Source organism: Rhinopithecus bieti, unplaced genomic scaffold (assembly GCF_001698545.2).
Source record: "Rhinopithecus bieti isolate Rb0 unplaced genomic scaffold, ASM169854v2 scaffold_17771, whole genome shotgun sequence".
NCBI lineage: Eukaryota > Metazoa > Chordata > Mammalia > Primates > Cercopithecidae > Rhinopithecus > Rhinopithecus bieti.
The window spans coordinates 136009-156969 of record NW_016808878.1 but is presented as its reverse complement, the minus strand read 5'-3'; the positions used below and the strand labels follow the sequence as shown (position 1 = coordinate 156969).

The 20961-nt window shown below is 35.3% G+C and overlaps 1 protein-coding gene across 4 annotated transcripts in view; it reads left to right on the top strand.

The window, feature by feature from the left end:
* The window catches only part of HIVEP2 (HIVEP zinc finger 2), a 206974-nt gene that overhangs the window by 159428 nt on the left and 26585 nt on the right, over positions 1 to 20961 (top strand). For all 4 annotated transcript variants that reach the window (XM_017887673.1, XM_017887675.1, XM_017887674.1 and 1 more), the window contains 2 exons: positions 13168 to 13262; positions 20608 to 20652. The gene's annotated coding sequence lies outside the window, so the exon portion shown is untranslated. The remainder of the gene's footprint in view (positions 1 to 13167; positions 13263 to 20607; positions 20653 to 20961) is intronic.

Below are 20961 nucleotides of genomic sequence, written 5' to 3'. Positions count from 1 at the left end.
GGGGTAGAAAGAAAGAGAAAGAAAGAAATTAAGAAATTATAAAACATGGAGTTTTGACACCTTACTCTGCCCATAGTATCAAGCAATACATATTTTGGTAATCATGGTATCGGGAAAGAAATGTGGCATAGAATCGTCATCAATTTCCTTTGTTAAATTATTGATTAATTCACTGAGAAGAATCACCTCAGTCACTAATGATGCTAAAAAGTAAATATTCAAGTCATCAGTAAATATTCCCTAAATGCCTATGCGATGAAGCACAGCACGAGTATCACAATTTGCTACTCTTGGTAGTTATATAGAATTATAAGATATATACACAGTTTTAAAAAATATAATAGTCTTAAATCTACTGTTCATACGTAATAGCTTATAATTAATCATCTTAAGAGTTTTATTTTAGGATAAAAGATAAACTTTTGAATATATTATTAAATTATTTGGATATGGTTATTGACTCAGAAAAAAGTTCGGAAAATATTCTTTTAAATAGCCTAATAAGAAGTAGTGTTTTCTTCGTAAGACTGCTATGAGTACTAATACTCCAGGCAAACTGACTGTTCTCCATTCATCAAGCCCCTCTAGCAGAGCTAGTTCCCTGCTCCCATCAGCAGACCTTACCTTCTACTTTTCTGAGAAAATAAGAACATCTAAGGGAACTCCTCAGTTTCTTTTCTATCTGAAAAGTTATCTTGCTTCATTATATCTTCCTTCCCTTCATTCTAAAACAGAAAATTTTCATGCTTTCTTCTGACACAGATTCCTTATCTATGCTTTTGAGTTCCTTTTGGTTCCCAATTTTTTTCATTCATTCTTTAATGAAATGTTTGTTTATTTATTTATTTGTTTATTTATTTATTATTTTACTTTAAATTCTGGGATGCATGTGCAGAATGTTCAGGTTTGTTACATAGGTATACATGTGCCATGGTGGTCTGCTGCACCTATCAACCTGTCATCTAGGTTTTAAGCCCCGCATGCATTAGGTATTTGTCCTAATGCTCTCCCTCCCCTTGTCCTCTGCCTACTGACAGGCCGTGGTGTGTGATGTTCCCCTCCCTGTGTCTGTGTGTTCTCATTGTTCAGCTCCCACTTATGAGTGAGAACATGCAGTATTTTCTGTTCCTGTATTAGTTTGCTGAAAATGATGGCTTCCAGCTTCATCCATGTCCCTGCAAAGGACGTGAACTCATTCTTTTTTATGGCTGCATAGTATCCCATTTTAAAAGAGTTTATTCCATTATCTTATTACTTGTAACTTTTCCTCCTTTGCTCCAAGTCTCCTTGCCTTAAAACAAACTTCTTCTTAATCTTGATTCTTTTCGGGCTATACATTTGCAGAGTTTGCCTGAAGGGATGGAAAGAGATGGGATATAATAGCTTTCTAAAGTGTCTCTGTGACTGTGGCAGTTGTCTTCTCAGAACCACTGATGCCTCTCCGTGTCTGCCAACTAAAGTTCTTTGCCTTCTGCCACCACCATCACCTCAGTCTGCCTAATGTTCTAGGCATACAGACTGTTTCTCCAACACCCCTTCTCTTGTCTATGTCACAATAATAACCTCACATTAAATGTATCTCTGCCTGCAAATCTGAGCCTTCTTTCAAAATCTAAGATAGTGTTCCTTAAATGCAGCATTTGTAAGCAATCTCTTGTCTTTGTATACTCACAACACCATTTCATGCCTCTGTTGCTTTCATAGCTTATTGTTCATATGCTTTCCTTACTCGTTAGACAGTAAGCTCTTTGAAAGCAGAGTGTTGTCTTATTTATCTTGATCCTACACATGCACACTATTTTAATTCTTACTTGGTGTCATTGAAATTGATTTAAATTTATACGTATGTGGGGATTTTTTTGGTAAACGAGACAGTAATATCTGGATTCAAACAAAGAAATATGAAGGTTGCATTTTAGCAATATTTTATTTCATCACATTAGTATATATGAGCTTTGGAAAAAAATGTAATTTGACTGAGTGAATAAGCCTGCGGATGGAATTCTGGAATTGCCTGACAGAATTTGCCCAATAGGATCTTATAAATGCCTGCTTGAAACTTGAATTTTTTTAGCCTTAAACTTTGTAAGCAATGATATATTCCGAGATGAGACAAAAAATATGAATACCATTCACAGTTTATCAAACTGTCAAGGAGGTACCTGAATAACCATGTAGCACACGTAATAATAAAGCTTTATCTAGTTAACTCATTTGTGTAAATCATGGCTTCCACTTGAGCCCCTTCCCTCTGTCTAGTCTTTCCTGGTTGTTCAAGCCATTTTGATCATATGGTTCCTAAGCTCTGACAACAACTGATGTTCAGGTTATTTGCTGTGTGCTAACCTCATGTCAATTTCTGAAGTCTTGAGAGATAGTATCCACTTACCCTATGTACCTTATAGAACCTGGGACAGTGTGAGTCCAGATTTGTTCTTTGGTTTCCTGAGGTTGTATATCTCTACACAGGCACACAGACCAATTTCCCCACTCTCTAGGAAAATTGTCAAGAGAGGAAATAGAATTGATTGTTTCATCAGCTCAGTTATTAGAAGTAGATAGGGTCTGTCTGATTAGGTTATATGATATGTCATAGGCTTTGCCTTGATTTGTTTTGAGGGATTTTATTGTGTGTAGACCTACTATAGGTAGACTGAAGACAATTTTCTTTTCATCACATCTGAGAATCATTTGTAGCATGAAATGTGGGATGCAATTCAAATTTTCAGCTGTGCTTTCATTGCTTTGGGTATTATTTCCACTGATGCAGGAGGATCTTCCCTCAAAATGGATTTTCTTCAGGCAAGGTCAACCTGTTATATGAATACTTATGAATATAATGCATATTTTATGATTTGATTTCTCTGTTCTCTTTGTGTACATAATCCAAAGTTACCAGCGGCCTTTCTTTATGCTAGTCTTGGCATACCTAGGAGTAAAAGAAAATTGGAGAATCATGACCTTATTTTGTATATCTGCAGCAACCAAATAGTAAACATAAGCATTGTAAACGATAAAACTAGAGAACAATACATTGGAGTTATGACTTTGTTGTGTCATACATACTTCTCACTAGAGTATGGTAGTCAAATAAACCTTATTTGCTTTTATCCCTGTCTCTCCAAATATTTAGTTAAAGAGTAAATGTTTAAGATGGCGTGGCTAGAAGTAGTTATTTACCTACCATCATATTAAGGAATAAGATAGAGGAAATTGAAGGGATGGAAAAAAAAATAAAAGTGAGAAAATGTATCACAAAGGAGAAAACAAAAAAATATTTTGATTATACAAAACATGTACTTGGCTCTGCCCTTTCGCAAAACCAATGCAGCAGAAGTATTGCCTATGGAGGTGGTGTTACCATGTCTTCACAGGTCTGCTAGGTAAAATTTTGGTATTGTGAACAAGGGGCTTACCTCCATTGACTCTCAATGAAAGAGCTATCTTTGCTTTTAGGAAGATGATCTCATAACTCTCCTTAAAATATTTACTTTAAAATTTTCATTATAAGAACATAAAAATCTTAGAAAATAGCTTATACTGAAAATTGGTTGTAAATTAAGTAATTATTTTTTCTTTCAATACTAAATAATGCACTGCTTGTAGAAATTGATTATCTTTACTTCTAATTTTTCTATCANGTCATCAGTAAATATTCCCTAAATGCCTATGCGATGAAGCACAGCACGAGTATCACAATTTGCTACTCTTGGTAGTTATATAGAATTATAAGATATATACACAGTTTTTAAAAAATATAATAGTCTTAAATCTACTGTTCATACGTAATAGCTTATAATTAATCATCTTAAGAGTTTTATTTTAGGATAAAAGATAAACTTTTGAATATATTATTAAATTATTTGGATATGGTTATTGACTCAGAAAAAAGTTCGGAAAATATTCTTTTTAAATAGCCTAATAAGAAGTAGTGTTTTCTTCGTAAGACTGCTATGAGTACTAATACTCCAGGCAAACTGACTGTTCTCCATTCATCAAGCCCCTCTAGCAGAGCTAGTTCCCTGCTCCCATCAGCAGACCTTACCTTCTACTTTTCTGAGAAAATAAGAACATCTAAGGGAACTCCTCAGTTTCTTTTCTATCTGAAAAGTTATCTTGCTTCATTATATCTTCCTTCCCTTCATTCTAAAACAGAAAAATTTTCATGCTTTCTTCTGACACAGATTCCTTATCTATGCTTTTGAGTTCCTTTTTGGTTCCCAATTTTTTTCATTCATTCTTTAATGAAATGTTTGTTTATTTATTTATTTGTTTATTTATTTATTATTTTACTTTAAATTCTGGGATGCATGTGCAGAATGTTCAGGTTTGTTACATAGGTATACATGTGCCATGGTGGTCTGCTGCACCTATCAACCTGTCATCTAGGTTTTAAGCCCCGCATGCATTAGGTATTTGTCCTAATGCTCTCCCTCCCCTTGTCCTCTGCCTACTGACAGGCCGTGGTGTGTGATGTTCCCCTCCCTGTGTCTGTGTGTTCTCATTGTTCAGCTCCCACTTATGAGTGAGAACATGCAGTATTTTTCTGTTCCTGTATTAGTTTGCTGAAAATGATGGCTTCCAGCTTCATCCATGTCCCTGCAAAGGACGTGAACTCATTCTTTTTTATGGCTGCATAGTATCCCATTTTAAAAAGAGTTTATTCCATTATCTTATTACTTGTAACTTTTCCTCCTTTGCTCCAAGTCTCCTTGCCTTAAAACAAACTTCTTCTTAATCTTGATTCTTTTTCGGGCTATACATTTGCAGAGTTTGCCTGAAGGGATGGAAAGAGATGGGATATAATAGCTTTCTAAAGTGTCTCTGTGACTGTGGCAGTTGTCTTCTCAGAACCACTGATGCCTCTCCGTGTCTGCCAACTAAAGTTCTTTGCCTTCTGCCACCACCATCACCTCAGTCTGCCTAATGTTCTAGGCATACAGACTGTTTCTCCAACACCCCTTCTCTTGTCTATGTCACAATAATAACCTCACATTAAATGTATCTCTGCCTGCAAATCTGAGCCTTCTTTCAAAATCTAAGATAGTGTTCCTTAAATGCAGCATTTGTAAGCAATCTCTTGTCTTTGTATACTCACAACACCATTTCATGCCTCTGTTGCTTTCATAGCTTATTGTTCATATGCTTTCCTTACTCGTTAGACAGTAAGCTCTTTGAAAGCAGAGTGTTGTCTTATTTATCTTGATCCTACACATGCACACTATTTTTAATTCTTACTTGGTGTCATTGAAATTGATTTAAATTTATACGTATGTGGGGATTTTTTTGGTAAACGAGACAGTAATATCTGGATTCAAACAAAGAAATATGAAGGTTGCATTTTAGCAATATTTTATTTCATCACATTAGTATATATGAGCTTTGGAAAAAAATGTAATTTGACTGAGTGAATAAGCCTGCGGATGGAATTCTGGAATTGCCTGACAGAATTTGCCCAATAGGATCTTATAAATGCCTGCTTGAAACTTGAATTTTTTTAGCCTTAAACTTTGTAAGCAATGATATATTCCGAGATGAGACAAAAAATATGAATACCATTCACAGTTTATCAAACTGTCAAGGAGGTACCTGAATAACCATGTAGCACACGTAATAATAAAGCTTTATCTAGTTAACTCATTTGTGTAAATCATGGCTTCCACTTGAGCCCCTTCCCTCTGTCTAGTCTTTCCTGGTTGTTCAAGCCATTTTTGATCATATGGTTCCTAAGCTCTGACAACAACTGATGTTCAGGTTATTTGCTGTGTGCTAACCTCATGTCAATTTCTGAAGTCTTGAGAGATAGTATCCACTTACCCTATGTACCTTATAGAACCTGGGACAGTGTGAGTCCAGATTTGTTCTTTGGTTTCCTGAGGTTGTATATCTCTACACAGGCACACAGACCAATTTCCCCACTCTCTAGGAAAATTGTCAAGAGAGGAAATAGAATTGATTCTTTCATCAGCTCAGTTATTAGAAGTAGATAGGGTCTGTCTGATTAGGTTATATGATATGTCATAGGCTTTGCCTTGATTTGTTTTTGAGGGATTTTTATTGTGTGTAGACCTACTATAGGTAGACTGAAGACAATTTTCTTTTTCATCACATCTGAGAATCATTTGTAGCATGAAATGTGGGATGCAATTCAAATTTTCAGCTGTGCTTTCATTGCTTTGGGTATTATTTCCACTGATGCAGGAGGATCTTCCCTCAAAAATGGATTTTCTTCAGGCAAGGTCAACCTGTTATATGAATACTTATGAATATAATGCATATTTTATGATTTGATTTCTCTGTTCTCTTTGTGTACATAATCCAAAGTTACCAGCGGCCTTTCTTTATGCTAGTCTTGGCATACCTAGGAGTAAAAAGAAAATTGGAGAATCATGACCTTATTTTTGTATATCTGCAGCAACCAAATAGTAAACATAAGCATTGTAAACGATAAAACTAGAGAACAATACATTGGAGTTATGACTTTGTTGTGTCATACATACTTCTCACTAGAGTATGGTAGTCAAATAAACCTTATTTGCTTTTATCCCTGTCTCTCCAAATATTTAGTTAAAGAGTAAATGTTTAAGATGGCGTGGCTAGAAGTAGTTATTTACCTACCATCATATTAAGGAATAAGATAGAGGAAATTGAAGGGACGGAAAAAAAAATAAAAGTGAGAAAATGTATCACAAAGGAGAAAACAAAAAAATATTTTTGATTATACAAAACATGTACTTGGCTCTGCCCTTTCGCAAAACCAATGCAGCAGAAGTATTGCCTATGGAGGTGGTGTTACCATGTCTTCACAGGTCTGCTAGGTAAAATTTTGGTATTGTGAACAAGGGGCTTACCTCCATTGACTCTCAATGAAAGAGCTATCTTTGCTTTTAGGAAGATGATCTCATAACTCTCCTTAAAATATTTACTTTAAAATTTTCATTATAAGAACATAAAAATCTTAGAAAATAGCTTATACTGAAAATTGGTTGTAAATTAAGTAATTATTTTTTCTTTCAATACTAAATAATGCACTGCTTGTAGAAATTGATTATCTTTACTTCTAATTTTTCTATCATTTACTCATTTTGGAAAAATTAAAATTTTTGTTGAATTGATTTTTATTTACTATAAAAATTGATAAACAGTTCAGTGGAGCATTGGTCCTTAACTACTCTTATTTTCTGTTTCTTTGATTGTGGATTATACATATCTTTGCTCATTTGAATTTCAAAATTATTAATTCTTCATTTTTTACTTCTTTACTCATTCAATCGATTTCTGCAATAGGGTTAGATAAATAAACTTTGAATAAGAGGACGCAGTGTGGATAATGGAAAATAATTGACTTGACAGTTTAAAGACCTAAGCTGCAGACCAGAACTATCATAATGAGCTGTGGGTCCCTAAGCAAGTCTTTTGACTTCTCTGGTTCATTTGTTAGTTGCCTGATAGATTAAATTCAATGGTTTCTAAATTATTCCACAGCCCTAAACACTGCCTATATTATTTAGAATAAGCTAAACATTTAAATAGTAATAGAAGTTTGTAGTTATATATTTGCTCCTAAAATCAAGTTAGTCAGGTATATGACTTACGTGGTGTCAAATTGGGTCAAGAAAACAACCTAGGTTATAGCTCTTATCTTAGAAAACATGATATGTGTTTTAAGGACACATGTTGGGAGAAGTTTGCATGGTCAATACCAGATAAGCACAGCCAAGATGCAGAATGACTAGAGAACGCTATATGATCCCGAATCATCAAAGGAAGATTCAACTATGGTTAGTAGACTGTAATTAACTCAAGGCAAAAGCTAGCTTACTTTTGAAAATAAATTACTATCAGATGTTTAACAAAAAATGATTTATCTGTGGTCTTTACCTAGCCATAAGGTTGTATTAGCTAGAACACCTTATTCCCCAAGCATCCTCATGAACCAACATTCCACCACACTAAAATAAAGTATATACACCCATAGATAAACCAGAATGGTAGAGTCTTATATTTTTATTTCATCTGACAAATGTATTTGTTTCTAAATCTAACATTGATAACTGTGCATTTCTATATATTAACATATATAGTTTTCTTTAAATATGAAGTTCAGTGTCGTTACATCTAGAAAACCTTTTCTGACTTTCCAGAAAGGAGTGACCATTCCCTCTTGCAATCTCCCTTGTAATCTGTTTATATTTATGTCATTTGTTGAACGAATTCACAAATAACACTACCTCCTGAAGCTCTAAGCTCTTTTCTGTTTGTTTGTTTTGTTTCTGTTTTTGTTTTTGAGATGGAGTCTTGCTCTGTTGCCCAGGCTGGAGTGCAGTGGTGTGATCTCGGCCCACTGCAACCTCTGCCTCCTGGAGTTCAAGTGATTTTCCTGCCTCAGCCACCCGAGTAGTTGGGATTGCAGGTTCCAGCCACGAAACCCAGCTAATTTTTGTATTTTTTTTTTTTTTTTGAGACGGAGTCTTGCTCTGTCGCCCACACTGGAGTGCAGTGGCGCGATCTCGGCTCACTGCAACTTCCAAGGCCTCCCAGATTCATGCCATTCTCCTGCCTCAGCCTCCCGAGAAGCTGGGACTACAGGTGCCCGCCACCACGCCCGTCTAACTTTTTTGCATTTTTAGTAGAGATGGGGTTTCACCGTGTTCGCCAGGATGGTCTCAATCTCCTGACCTCGTGATTCGCCCGCCTCGGCCTCCCAAAGTGCTGGGATTACAGGCGTGAGCCACCGCGCCCGGCATAATTTTTGTATTTTTAGTAGAAACGGGGTTTCACCATGTTGGCCAGGCTGGTCTTGAAGTCCTGACCTCCCAAAGTGCTGGGATTACAGGTGTGAGCCACCACACCCAGCCAGCTCTGAGCTCTTAAATGCAGTGCTTGTCTTGTCTTTTTCTGTATTGTGTAAATGTAGCCCATTTCTGGCACATCGTAGGCATTCAGTAAATGTCTTAAAGTATCATAGAATAATCAGAAATCCTATTTAAAGAGGCTTAAGTTACAATCTCTAATGCACATTACCTGTTTTTGTTTGTTTTCACTAGTTTTAATTTATGCAATGCTTTGTTTCCTATCTTTTCTGTGCTCCTGCACTACCTGCTGAGAATCAGCAATAGACCATATGTAGCTTTGGTATCATTTTTATGGGCAGTTTCTGGATAATTTGGACTCAATTTGCCCCAGCCTCCTACTATGAAAACTCTGTGGGAATCCTTCTTTCCATGCACCTTCTTGACTTTTCAAAACCTTCTACAGAGTTGTTCCAGTAATGAATTGCCCCATGTTCCAAAACTACCATGTTTCTCTTTCCCTAGTCATGTCCCTTTAATATGTTTTCTTTTTTACATTTCATCACCAACCTCATTCATTACCTTTATATCAAAAATATTTCTAAAGATCTAGCTTATAGTTATCCTGTCAATGTGTGTGTGTATGTGTGTGCGTGTGTGTGTATGCATATTGTCTATCCTGTACCTGCCTTCTGTAGTCCTTCCCAACCTCTTCTTTCTTTGCCACTCTAGGCACTCCAAAGTGGAACAATGGGCCCATTTAGAGTCTTTTTTTTTTTGTAGAGAGGAAAAGATGCCTCTATAAAAACCGTGTGAAATTGATGGAGTATATCTTGAACATTGATATCTCTTTCAGTGCTTTTCTCCCATCGTTAGTCACTACTTTTGAATTTTTTCTATTCCCTACTATAAGAGTAAAGTGTCTCTTCTCTAGTGAACAGTAGTGTTCATTCTTTTAAACATGTAATACTTAAACACTCCTTTTTACTGAGAAATAAAGCTATCATATCTTGTTTCCAGTTCCTATTTGCCATTTTTCCATTGAGTTTATAAGAATTGTTTTCATTGTTGTGGTTTTGTTTTTTTTGGGGGGGGGGGACAGGGTCTCACTCTATCCCCCAGGCTGGTGCAGTTATAGCTCACTGCAGCTCCAAACCTCTGGGTTCAAATGATCTTCTCACCTCAGCCTCCCAAGTAACAGGGACTACAGATGTGCACCACCACACCTGCCTAAATTTTTTTTGTAGAGATAGGGTCTTGCTATGTTGCCCAGACTGGTCTCAACCTCCTGGTCTTAAGCAATCCTCCCCAAGTGCTGAGATTACAGGTGTGAGCCACTACACCCAGCTAATAATGACTGTTTTTATTATAATAATGCTCATCTAAAGTGTAACTTGTTTACCTTATCAGCTCTTCTCCTAAAATTGTGATATAGTGTGTATTTATTTAACCTCAGAAAAAAGAAGGGTGATGGGAGGTACTTGCAAGTTCTGCCAATGAAACCTTCACCTCTTGCTAGATTCATGTAAGAGTCTTATTAAAGCATTAACTATAACTTGTTTTGAAACAATTTGGAAAAGTAGAGAATGGAAAAAGACAATCCCACTAACAATGGATAATTTTTAAATGTCTATCTATCATCTATCAATCAGTAGCTTGACTCTTGCTTAGCTTAATAGTAATAACCCACAAGCATCCAAGAACAAGTAACTAATGCCAAGGATTTTTTCTCTTCTAAGAATGGGAAGGCTGAGAAACCACTGGGATAGAAACAGTAATACTCAAATCTTCCAAGTGTTTATTACAAATAGGAGATGGAGGATTGGAAAATATTTTCAAGGGTCTCTTTCAACCTGCAGGTTGACAGAAAAACCATCCTGTATGTGGTAAAGTGAAATATAATTTTTACCTCATATTTAGGAAGGAATTTTAAGTGACCTTGGGATATTTATCAAGATTCATTAGCACTATTTCTGAAAACTTGTTTGTTTTATTAAATATTAATATTTCATTACCTGGTAAGTTCTTACGAATCTAACAATCTAAAAGCAAAGTTAAAGAAATAATCATCTTTCCTCCTTTAGTCCATTTCTTTAATAACATACTATGTAAACTGTTGATTTCTTAAGAATAGGAGCATGAATTGTCATAATACATTCTCAAGAGCTGTTTGATAAAAGGTTTTTCTTTTATTTTGATGGAGAAATAAAGACACAAAAACTCACTTAAAATTAATGCAAAAAATAAATTTCTGAGATAGCATCTCCATATCTCCATTTCAATAATAACAATAACCAAGTCCCATGTAAAGGCCATTACTGATTTCAATTTATAACAAAATGATTTGTGCAGAAATTCCGAAATTGATATCATTTCATGTTAATATCATTTGCATCTTTGCTTTAAAATCACACTAATTATCTGGAACTTTCTGTAAGGTAAAGATAAGTATAACATGATTACCATTCTCTTCTTCAAGAGAAACCCAAACATTTAAAAGGTCATGAGTGATGCAACAGAACCAATTTTCGAATCCTCTTACCAGGTAAAAAGGGGGATCATCTGTAATCTATAATTTCAAATACATGTACATATCATGAAAGGAATGTTTAGCTTTTCCAGTAGCCACCATCTTAGAAAGTAAGACTGGAAAAGCGAATCAGAACTGGGAATGCTGTCCCATCACAGCTTGTTGGGGCGCACTCACGTGCTCTGTTTTGCCTGTGGATGCTGCTGGTAGGAGTGATGATTTCTGTAGGGGAAGGGAGATTGGCTGGCCTACTGAAAATTAAGCTCTCTTTTACCTTCTTGCCTCTTAATTTGGTGACTGTGAGATTACCAGTCACAGGTAGTCATTGACTACTGCAAGTTAAGGCTTCCTATAAATATCTGTCTCTTTAGAACCTTGGCCCATTTATGTCTTGGGTGTATTCTGTTTGGAGTACAAAATAACTCAGTGATTTCTTTTTTCTTTTTTCTTTTTTTTTTTTTTTTTTTTTTTTTTTTTTTTGAAGAATGCCATGCTTTACTTTAGACTAGATTATAGTTTTGTGGTGTTTTTTGAAGTGCTTTTATTTGATTTTTTTAAAAGATGTGATATTTAGTGTGTTAAACCTATAGTTAATTATCTTATAGAAAATGTGTATTGTTTTAGGATATCACCTCTATTCCTTCTATGTTAATGAATCATGCTCTTTAGCATTGATGAAAGTTTCAATTTTGAGAACAGTAGAACTTGTCAGGTGTCACTTTGGGTACCAGCAAACCGTTGATTTCAGGCAAGAAGAATAAAGTTTAAAAAAGAAAATAAATCTAGCATTTGCTTAATAATTTGCCCTTTGCAGCACCAGAATCTTATGTGACCACCCACATTCATCTGGTTACTGACGTGGTTCTTCCTTCAATTGCAGAAGCTATTTTTGCACCTTTTGAATCTTTTGAGGAACCGAGTGGGCCTACTTGCTTATAATGATTCATGTCTCAAGTGCACAGGGTGTCCTGAAGTGCTACCACAGTGATGTGCAGAAATGAGGGGGAAACTAAAGCAAACTACTTCCTTTAAGCACTTTGAATGTTCACATGAAGTGGTACTGCAGGAAAGCACATTTTAACTGTTGTTTAATGCTTTAGTTATTCTTACGAGAGTTTTGTATTAACTTGTCAGGAAGAAAGAGCAATTTTTTAAAAAAATAACAAATATACAATTATGAGTATCATTATAATATTTTTAAGTAGGTCTTTTATACTGAGAGATAAACTCTGTTAAGATCATTGATTAATCTATTTGGATTAGGTAGTTTGACCTTCCATGCATTTCTTTGGATCATACTTGAATAAATATTAATTCTATATATGAAAAGTTCCTTTCTTCATTACTTACTAGACTTTGGAAAGTCTGAATTTTGCTTTGGTTGGGTTTAGATTCCTATTTCAGAATTTAATTTTAGCACAAACTATAACATTGCTGAAATAAACTATAGAAACAAATTTACAACGAGGTTATCTAAGACTTCACCTGCGAAGTTTAGTTGCTGATACACCTAAAGATGTTCTTTGGAAATCTCAGCTTTATGGCAGAACCGTATCATGGACTACAATGACACAATTTCTAGTTCTGATACTTGAAGTTTTAACTCTAGCATTTCACTGTTACAGGGAATTCCTTTTAAATACAAGTATTTATTCAAAAGATTTAAACTATGTTAAAAGAAAGGAAATTCTTTCTTGGTGGGGGGGGACATAGCTTCTTGAGAGATCCAGTTCCAAATTTTCTTTCCTAAAGGAAGGTAGGTTCTGTGAGTGAAGAAGAGTGAGCATGCTTATTAAATTCATTACAGGTGTCATCATCTTTTAAATCTTCTTATTCATCTTTTAGATTCCCAGAAGTTGTGCATGAATTCCTGTGAGGAGAATTGGCATCTTGGAAATCAAAGACGGTTGTGATGCAGTTTTTTGATATGTGGATAACAGGTTAATAACTAAAATTTGTTTATTCTTATTCTCTTGTTACACTAAACTTGAAAAGCTGTTTTGGCCTACCATGGGCTCATATATAAACTGAGTTTGTCATCAAATCAGGGAGGAAACAATATATTTTCCATCTAGAGAGAAAAGTGTTGTTTTGTTGTATTTTGTTTTTCATAGTAGACTAGTTTTTTGTTTGTTTTTTTTTTGGGGGACGGAGTCTTGCTCTGTCACTAGCTAGGCTGGAGTGCAGAGGCACAATCTCGGCTCACTGCAACCTCTGCCTCCTGGGTTCAAGTGATTCTCCTGCCTCAGCCTTCCAAGTATCTGGGACTACAGGCACCTGATACCATGCCCGGCTCATTTTTGTATTTTTAGTAGAGACAGGGTTTCACCATGTTGGCCAGGATGGTCTCGATCTCTTGACCTCGGCCTTCCCAAGTGCTGGGATTACAGGCGTGAGCCACCGCGCCTGGCTCACCAGTCTTAATTATAATTAATTATCATTGTTGTAATTAAAATAGCTTTATTTCACAGAATTTATTTCTGACAAAGTTTATTTTCATGTGAGACTCTACTTAGTAAATCCTAATAACTTTTGCTATATAATGAGAAAACATCTCAGTAGAAAGGTGAAACCACAATTTAAAAAATTATTTTAAAAGGTATGACAAAATATTAAAAGCAGCATGCTGTAGTCAAAATAAATCATAAATATCTTGACTAAATAGGCAAACTCTACAAATATATGCAATGATGCCTGCATTGCAGCCCACATTGAAAAATATGACCGTTTCTCATTAGGTTTTAAATATCAAACTAGATTTTAATTACATCAAATTAGAGGATGATCATCACAATATTTTTACTTTTCTCCAAAATTTTCTGTATTGCTTGGCAGGATTGTATATAATATAGTTTTCTCCATATAGTGGCAACTTGCTCATTTTGGAGGGAACTGAGGTTGTTATGGGAATTTTTACTAAAAGAAGCCTTTATAATGAATTTGGCTCTCAGGAAGGCACCTTTTAAAAAATCCTCCTGTGGAAATAAGTCTTTATTCAGCTGGACTCTGGCACTCATCATGCCTTCTTTCTTGGTAGTTCCTTTTTCCCCTTATCCCATACTCTCTGAGCATGTATGCTCTGAGTGGTGGTTGGGCAATGAGTGTCTAAGTGACTCGTGGGATCAGTGTTACAACTACCATGCCCTGAGGTGTTCATGCATTTTTTAAAGATTTTACAATTGATCTATGGCATTTTAATAACAAACACAATGATGTCCCTTCTAAAATGTCATTCACTAATTATTACCATAAGACACATATTTTGTTTACAAGTGTCATACTACCAAATCCTCAAGAAAAGACCAAATGTTTATAAGTGTCATACCACCAAATCCTCAAGAAAAGAGCAAGTGACCATTTGCATTTTAAAAAATATTTTATTTTTTAAATGTTGGAAGTGGAGAAGCTGTGTTTGCTGCCAGTCATTTTATACTGTCATTATTTAGGATGTCATTATTTAATGCTCACTTGACTTTTGCCACCACTCAAGTAATGACTAATTTCCTGAGGTAAAATTTTTTCTGAGATAATGTTTTTCTAAGCAAAAGATCCTAGATTGACAACCTTGGGTACTGTAGGTCTTTATTCTTCTGCAGAGCAAGCCTGTCTTCCTGCCAATCCCACCCAGTCGTTATCCTGAAGAGACCTCTGAGGAGGTCCATCCAGGAGGCTATTTCTGTGTCTTTCCTTTGGGAGCTTGTCTGAGGACATTATTTAACTGGGTACCAAACTTATTTGAGTGGGACTCTGAAGAGTGGCCAAAGGAGAGGGCACACTTCTAGAAGAATGCCAGCTCTTCCCTGTGATATTTTCTTTCACTTCAGTTCCTTTAGTTCCTTTAGTTCCATTACCACCGAAATAGCCATGCAGAGGTAATCTCTTTTTTTACATGATCCCCCTCTGAAAAGTATGATGAGCCTGCCAGACAATGTCTGTCTTTATTGACTGGAGGACTCCTGTGGGCTGTAGCAGTATCCACAGGAAACCCAGAGTCATATCCCCTGAGTTTTATTCTCCAGTCAATTATCTTACTCCTTTCATAACACTCAAAACCCACTAGAGAAAATTTTAACTGTGAATGCAAAACTGTATTTGGAATTCCGCTCCTTTGTTGGCAGTGGGTGCCAAAAATGACTTTGTGTGGGTTTGGTTACCATAAAAGGAAATATCAGTGAATAAAGTGATAACTCACTGTTTGCATATGAGAATTACTCTCCAACTGCATTTTTTGATGTATCAATTGATTAGGAAACCTGGTATATATTTTTAATGGACTATTAGAGAATCTGAAAAATGAATTGACTCTACACAGTCATAGAGAAATGCTGTAGCTATAATTAACCATATTACTATAGATCTTTATAGTTCTAAGTAGATCTCTGTTGAAGAAATTAAACTAAAATTGCAGGTAGATACAATGGTACATTTAATGATTTATAATAATATTATGAAGTCCAAAGAAAGTATTTTCCTAGACTTAATGATTCATTTAATATAGATTTCCTTCTCTAACATACTTATTAAAATGTTTTCTTATCTATAAGCATTTTTATACATTTTAGTAATAAAATGCAAGCTCACGAATTTATGTCATTTGGAAGAGTTAGGTTGCTTAGTAAAAGTGTCACCTAACAAAACAAGACAAATGCCATTATCTAACCTTGAATTAAACTTGGAAAATCCAATTGTTTTTAAAGTGAATTTCTTTTCCTCAGTATAATTTCAGTGGAGTAGCAGAGAAACTTTCAAACCCTCCCAAATCCTGCTCGTTTTTAAAGAGAAAGTCATGCTATGTTCATTAATAGATTATGATGCATGCAATTTCCGTTGCAGAATCTTTTCAGTTTCCAGGATAAAGCAGCTGTAGAAAATGACTAATACGAATAGTCCATATTTTAATGGTTCATAAATATGATCAATAAATTCCAAAAAGAGGCCATCACTCACTTTCTCTCCCACCTACCTTTCTCTGTATGTCTCAGAAACTCCAAGAAGAGACGTGATTTTATGGACAGTAGTCAAAGGCTCCCCAAGGATAGTGTTGGAGAGAAAAAGACATCCTCAAACATGTTTCAAATCAAATGTGAAAGGTTCATGTGAAATAAGCATGATTTCTAGTTCCCTAGTAAGTCTTCCACTGAAGTGAAAAACTAGACATTGTGAATCAGAGGAGGGATCCCTGTAGGGCTTGGACCTCCAGCTTAGGCACAAAGATGGACGCTCTTCCGGTACAACCCAGGAGAGAAAGCATGGCATGGGATATCATCTAGCTTCCTGGTAAAATGGTGGGGCATCTTGGGTAGGCTTGTCTTAGAAATTTAGAAGGAAGAGATTTTCTTGACAGAAGCTATTTGCATAATTGAGTTAATGCTTTGAATCTTAAAAACTTTCTGGATAATGAGTGCTGTTGGAATATAGAAAGATCCTATGTTAAACTTAGCAAAATTGATTTTTTAAAATAAAATGATAGATAAGACCTTTTTTCTGATTATCCTCCTTCTCCTAAAAATTAAACAGTTAACTTAATGGTCTAGGCATGTTTTGTTCTGACCATGGGATATCTGATTTTGAATTTTATGTAAGTCACTTTTTTTCACCTTCTGGTGTATTCTCTGGTAGCAGAATATTATTTCTGAATTTTATTTTATGCATCTACTAGATGATATGCCTTTAGTGTATAAGAATGGTTTTATTATTTTAAACCATAAAAATTAAATGTCTGATTTATAAAGGTATTACCTCATTGCTAAGTGAAAACATTATATTTTATGGAATAACTTATGAAATAAATTATTCCAGCCCTGTTTTTTATAAAATTGTATGTACTTATTACTTGAAGTTTATGCTGTTTTTGTTTTGGTTTTTGGTTGTTTTGAGATAGAGTCTCACTCTGTTCCCCAGGCTGGAGTGCAGTGCTGCAATCATAGCTCACTGCAGCCTCGATCTGCTGGGCTCAAGTGATTCTCCCACCTCAGCCTCCTGAGTAGTTGGGACTACAGGTACATGCCACCACACCCAGCTAATTTTTGTATTTTTTTGTAGAGATGAAGTTTTGCCCGGGCTGGTCTTGAACTTCTAAGCTCAAGCGATCCACCTGCCTCCACCTCCCAAAGTGCTAGGATTGTAGGCATGAGCCACCATGCCCAGCCCCTGAAGTTTATGTTTTGAGCAAAATTATATATTCTGTGTCAACCAAAAGATATAAAATGATACATACCTGATTTTCACTTGTAAGGTTTTATTTTCTTTAATGATTTCCAAGCTGGACACAGTGGCTTGGGAGCTACTAGGGAAGCAGGGGCCAGAGGATCCCTTGAGCCCATGAGTTTGAGTCCAGCCTGGACAAGAAAGTGAGACCCCTCCTCTAAAAAAAAAAAAAAGTAACGATTTTCAAAGAACAAAAGAAAACAGTCTGTCATGAAACTTTATTACAGTCTTACAAGAAGCTGTTCTCATTAATACTTATTATACATATTTTGAACATTATTTAAATTATGGACTTTTTATTTCTAGGAAATGGCATTTTGGGGCCATTTTTTTGTACTACAAACATGCAGAGCTCATTTATATTCTCTTAGAACCATTAAAAGTTGAGACATTTCACATATTAAAGTTAAGTGAAAATATTTAGGTGAAGATATTATTGAAAATGTATTATTTTAGGTTGGAATAAAACTTAATGGAGAATGGTGGTGAGTCCTCCTAGACTTAGAAGTCATCAAATTTAGATCTGAATTTTGGTTCTGAAACCCAACCTCTCTAAGAATCACTCTCAACTGTAAAATAGGTGTAATAATATCCTTAGCATAGGGGTATAATGAAGATAAAATAAGACAATGTACATGAAACTCTTTAACAGTATGTGTCAGCCCATAGTAAATATATAGTAAATGACAACCATTATCATTGTTATAATTAACAGTGGAACTGCATGCATAGATCAATACCATGATACAATATTAAATCTGAAAAGTAACTTAGAAATTATTCACTTCAAACTCTGAGTCCTAATTGAGGATTCACATATGCTTGTCTTGAATTGGAAGTGTAGCATACTTCCATTTTAGAGGATATTATTTACCTCTGCAAATCTGACAGAGGCTGTGTCTACATGAACCTTAAATATTTAGTTAATTAAACACAGTCAGCCAAATCAGAATCAACATTGTGTCTTCTTCTTGTTAGCATGGTTCCTGGAATTGACAGAGGTAAATTTGCATTGGAATATTATGAGGTCATCACTTCTGCTTCAGTTTTTGCCTCATTTCCTATAGAGGGATGCTACAGAAAATTATTGTGCAGCAAAAAATTAAATCCAACAGCAAAACTTTTTAGCAAACTGAAATTAATATCTTTGTTTAGTTTTTTGACTGCTGTTTTACAAATCTCTTAGGCTTCGTGGCCATTAACAGAAGGAATCTTTGAGTACAGATGTCTTACTACAAATATCTGGGGGCTACTAATTTCTCACCCAAAGACTTACTGTTCCTGTGGGAATTTCCAGGTGCTTTTCCCCTTTCAAAGTGCAACTTCTCTCATCATCATCATCACAGTCAAATTCTATGTTAGGGAGAAAATTGCCCACGGAAGTAAGACTACTATTTGAGTTTTGCTTTAGGAATCTGCAGTACATCTGCATGGTAGCATTTTTAAAAATTATTAACCAGTGTTTTATTTAAAAAAATAAACATGCTCATGTTAAGAAAATAAACAAAATTAAACTTACTGAAAGTCATGAGGTGAAAGGTAAAATCCTTTTTTTGCTTTTCCTCTGAATCCCACATTCCACTTTTTTTTTTTTTTTTTTTTTGAGATGGAGTTTTGCTCTTGTTGCTCAGGCTGGAATGCAATGGCTCCATCTTGGCTCACTGCAACCTCTGCCTCCCGGGTCCAAACAATTCTCCTGCCTCAGCCTCCCAAGTAGCTGGGATTACAGGCATGCACCACCATGCCCAGCTAATTTTTTGTATTTTTAGTAGAGACGGAGTTTCTCTATGTTGATCAGGCTGGTGTCCATGCTGCCTGGCATCCTCACAGGAATGTTCTGTTGATCAATTGTTCCTCTTTTTCACCCATAGGATTAACAATATGTCTTCATACTAGGGTGCAATAAGCTTTTCTTGCATTTAATGTTACTATTCCCTGAACAAGTTTCTATATTGGCACTTATAGCTGTACTTTATTTCAAATGCCTCAGTTTTATAATTGAGCCATAATTTATTTAAGCAGTTCTTGTACATATATTAGTGTGCGCTTGTACAAGGACACCTGTAAGGATATATTTCCAGCAGTGGAATTTCTAGGTCAATGTGTATGATCTTTTTTATTTTGATAAACTGACACATTGCCTATCAAGGAAGCATCTGAGGTTTTATGACAGTTGATACAGTTTATCATTGAAGTTCTCAGAACCCTCTGGGTACCTCATTGAACACTGCCTTAAGGAAGTTGAGTATTCACTTAAAATTGAACAATTACTTAGTTGTCAAGTCTTCCTGAGTCATAGGCCCTCATCTAGAGGACTTCTTCACTTTGCCATTATGTAAATTTCCTAAAAAGGAAATTTATTCTTTTTAAACATAAACATTCAAACCTATCAGAAAAAAAAAAAAAAAAAAAAAAAACTAAACAAAAAACCCACTATTTTCAGCCAGGTGAGGTGGCTCACACCTATAATCCTAACACTTTGGGAGACCAAGATTGCTTGAGCCCAGGAGTTTGAGACCAGCCTGGGCAATATGGCAAGACCTCATCTCTACAAAAAATACAAAAATTAGATGGGTGTAGTGGTGTATACCTTTAGTCCCAGTTACTTGGGAGCCTAAGGCGGGAGGATCACCTGAGCTCAGGGAGGTCAAGGCTGCAGTGAACAGTGATTCCACCACTGTACTCAAGCCTGGGCACCAGAGTGAGACTCTGTCTCAAAAAACAAAACAAAAAATGCCCACTATTCTCAACTTTTAGTATCTAGGGAATTAGAACTAGCCTGATTACATTTAAATAGCTAAGACGTTTGATATATAATAATCATATATCTTAGAAAATATTACCATGGTGTTTTTATAATATTTTCTCTGAGTTATTTTTGAGTCACAGTGTCAATATAAGGTTTACTCTTCTCTTCTAGTGTAATGCTTTCTGAAGCAGTTTCTTGCTTTTGTTTTAGGGTACATAGCTTTGTGAACCCTTTGTATAATGAACTGGAAATTGGAATTTGTATTTGTATATATCAATGGTATGGTTTAATGGAACAATTTTTCCTAACTGCATTTATTTTGTATCCAGGAAGCGTCAGGACAATCATGCCCATGAGAGCTCTAAACTGTTCAGGTAATCATTTCATTTTTAAACTGTCCTAGAAATATGCTTTGTTTTCCATATTAAGAAGACTTTATAATTGTTTTGTTTAGATGCACCCTTTTATCTTTTCCAAAGTTCTGTGACATCTGATTTTTATAGCCTTGATGTCATTTTACTAATCACTGATTTTAAGCTGTAAAATAAACCTATACTTTATAGTAATATATAATACTTTATGAATTTTATAAAACATGTATTTTATATATGTATGCTTATATGTATACTATGTTATATTTATATTTTATATTAATATATAACATATGTTTTTTTTTTTTTTTT